This window comes from Helianthus annuus, chromosome 11 (genome assembly GCF_002127325.2).
Source record: "Helianthus annuus cultivar XRQ/B chromosome 11, HanXRQr2.0-SUNRISE, whole genome shotgun sequence".
NCBI lineage: Eukaryota > Viridiplantae > Streptophyta > Magnoliopsida > Asterales > Asteraceae > Helianthus > Helianthus annuus.
In genome coordinates, this window is record NC_035443.2 from 139640342 (window position 1) to 139643498 (window position 3157).

A 3157-nucleotide genomic window follows, 5' to 3' on the forward strand; every position below is an offset into this window, starting at 1 on the left:
CAATATAAAGCTTAAAACCGACACAACTGACGTCTTACCAGAAAACATTGATGTGACGTTTACCTCATCCGATAATGATCATGAGTCTGAATTAATCAAAAAAGTGGTCGATCAGGTGTTGGATACTGATGAGGAGACAGAGTCGAAATCTGAGTCTGAAAAGCCAAAGTCGTCAGTCAACAGTCAAAATTCGTCGGTTAAACGGTCTTATAGTAAAGAATTTTTGTTATCAAAGGCAGATTTGAATGATGAAACATTCGAAGTTGTGTATACTTTGAATGGTTCTGACAAATTATATTACAACAAAGAGTTTCCGATAATGAGTATCAAAACAGAATTAATCAACAAAACTTTTAAACTAATAGAGGTTAATATTCCTGAATTAAAAGTTTTGAAAAGTTTTGATAAATCTAAAAAATATACTTCTAGAGTTCAACAACGTCTAAACAAGAAAAAAGGTTACAATTCTGGTTCTGGTTTTTCAAAGAAACTTAACCAAAATCGTAGCTACAAAAAGAAAGGTTTAGGTTTTGTTCCACCAGAAAATCATAAAAATGAGAAAAATTCTAAATCAAACACTGAATTTGTATCAGGTGGAAGCTCGGAAGATGAACAGCAGAAACCATTTTGGAGACAGTCTAACAAAGAGTTACTTGCTGAGAGGAGAAGGAATGGAACTGGAGTATTTCACCCGAGAAATACTCAAACCTGTTTTAAAAGCAATGAAGCTGGTCACATTGCATCGGATTGTCCGAAAGATATCAAAGCAAAACAGGGAGTTTCTCAGAGGTTGAAAGAAAAAGTTGTTGAAAAATCTAAAATTTTTGAAAATTCGAAAAATGAGGTTGGGGAATGTTCAAAGAAACATTTTTACCAAAGGAAAGGAAAAGACAACCAAGTGTGGGTTGCAAAAAAGGTAGAAGAAAAAGTCGGCGATGAATCTGGTTTCACAAAGCCAGAAGAGCCACAAGTTGTGGAGAAAATTTCAGTAAATGATGATGTTCTTCCATCACTAAAGTTTGAGGAAGTTAAAAAGAAATTTGGTAAAATTGAAATTTCAAATCAATTTTATGATGATGAAAAAGAATTTGATGTCGAGAAAACATTCAACGGAAATGTTAAGAAAATATTTGGGAAAATGTTGAGTGGGAGAGCTAAAGGGGTAAAAGATTTTTACACAACTAAAAAGGCGACATACAACCCTACAGCTGAAGAGTTGAAAGCTCTCAAGTCTGAGAAGACTTGGAGGGAAGTTTGTTTCCCATAATAGTTGAAGGACTATGCCGGAGATCCCAAGTTTATATCGTGGATCAGGAATCGGCATCATTCTAGTTTTTGACGTATTTGTTTGAATGATTGTGATTAATGTTTGAATGTTTTGCAGGTGAAAGGACTACGCCGGAGCTTCCTGGTGGTTAATTGCGAAGCAGGAATCGGCATTTTGATTGGTAAAATGGTGATGTAGACGTAACATTCCTACAATTGGTAGTTTTTGGGTATCTACAAGTGGTAATCTTGATCCCACAAGTAGTATTTGTGGTTAAATTTTGAGATGATTGGATACTTTGAAGTAATTACATTTACAAGTAGTACAGAAGAGTCTAAGATGCAAATGGTAAATCAGGGACATTAATTTGTACTTGATTTACTATTCATGATGTAAGATTGACAAGATGATGAACCACATTCCCGTTTTTTTTTTAAAAAAAAATGATAGACCTAAAATTGGTTTTATCAACACAAATTCATTTTCCGAAAAAATCATTTTGATTAAAATAAACTTAAGTGTTTTGAAATCTAAATGAGAAAATGATTTGTGAAAGGGGGAGTTCAGATTGTTTATGCATAGTGAATGGCGTTCTGATGTGATTCAGTGTCAGTTGTCAAGTTTCTGTACAGTTTGTTTTTATGTTTCTAGTAGGTCAAGAATCTAGAAGTTTTCAAATTTTCTTTAAAATGTGTTTGCATTTTAGGGGGAGTAGGGAAATTTCAGAAAATCCAAAAACATTTGAAAATTTGAAAAAAAGTCAAAAACATGATAAAATTCAAAAATGAGTTTTGTTGCGAAAAAGAGGAAATGATAGTACATCAGTGGACTATAACGGCACGCTAAAGAATTGAAAAGTTTAAAAAGTGTTAAACAATCTTACTGCGGATGTGTCAGTAGATTTTCGCACATTTAGTAAATTGAAACGAGATATAAACCTAATTCAAACTTGCTTGATTCGTGGGTAACTATTCTTGAATATATGGGTAACCCCCGAAATCTTGTTTGAAAGGTCCCATATTCTGAGATACTAGGTCTTTATGCTCAGTGATATCTGGGGTATTATCCCGGGACTTCTGCTGTATGGAAGTACTGACCTAGTCTCCGGATAATACTTTATGCAAATGCTTGAAAAAGCGTCGCCCTCAGCATGCTGATGAAACAATAAAATTGATAGTCGCTGCTGTTGAAATGCAAAAAGATCCTCTAAAGGGGACCCACCAAAAGTCGAGCCGTCATCTCTCTGCTGAACGGAAGTTCTGACCTGAGCTCTCACGGTTTCGCACCTAACCCATTTACAGATATCAGTTGTGGTATACTCACCTGTAAGACTGAATATTTGGGATCTGGATACAGGAGTATATTCAAGTGGAGTGATACACAATTAAGTTTAAGTCTCTAAAACATTAATATCATATCTCGAATCGATTGAAATTTGTGTTGAGAATTTAAGAGGACAAACATACTGACAATCTAGGTAAATTGTTTAAAGTTTAAAATGAAATCAAGCTTAACGGTGTTGGTGATTTGTCTCATTAACTGATATGATCTTCTTGCACGAACTCACAAAAATATTGATTGTAAATATTACATTTCTATATGTTTGTATTTTCATGTGGTGTTAGAAAACATTTCTCAGAAAATCCAAAAAGATTTTGTGTGTGTTTTAGCATAAATTTCGAAAAAGTCAAAAAGATTTTCGACAACTGATGTTGATAAACTGATTTTCAAAATTCCCAGTGCTAAACATGATGAACTGAATTTGAGGGGGAGTGATTGTGTAAATCTAACTGTTTTCGTTAAATATAACCTTCTTCAAGTGGTTCATCATAGATAGTTGAGAGAGAGTCATGTGATGGTACAAAATTGTTTGAAACATTTGTAAAAGAA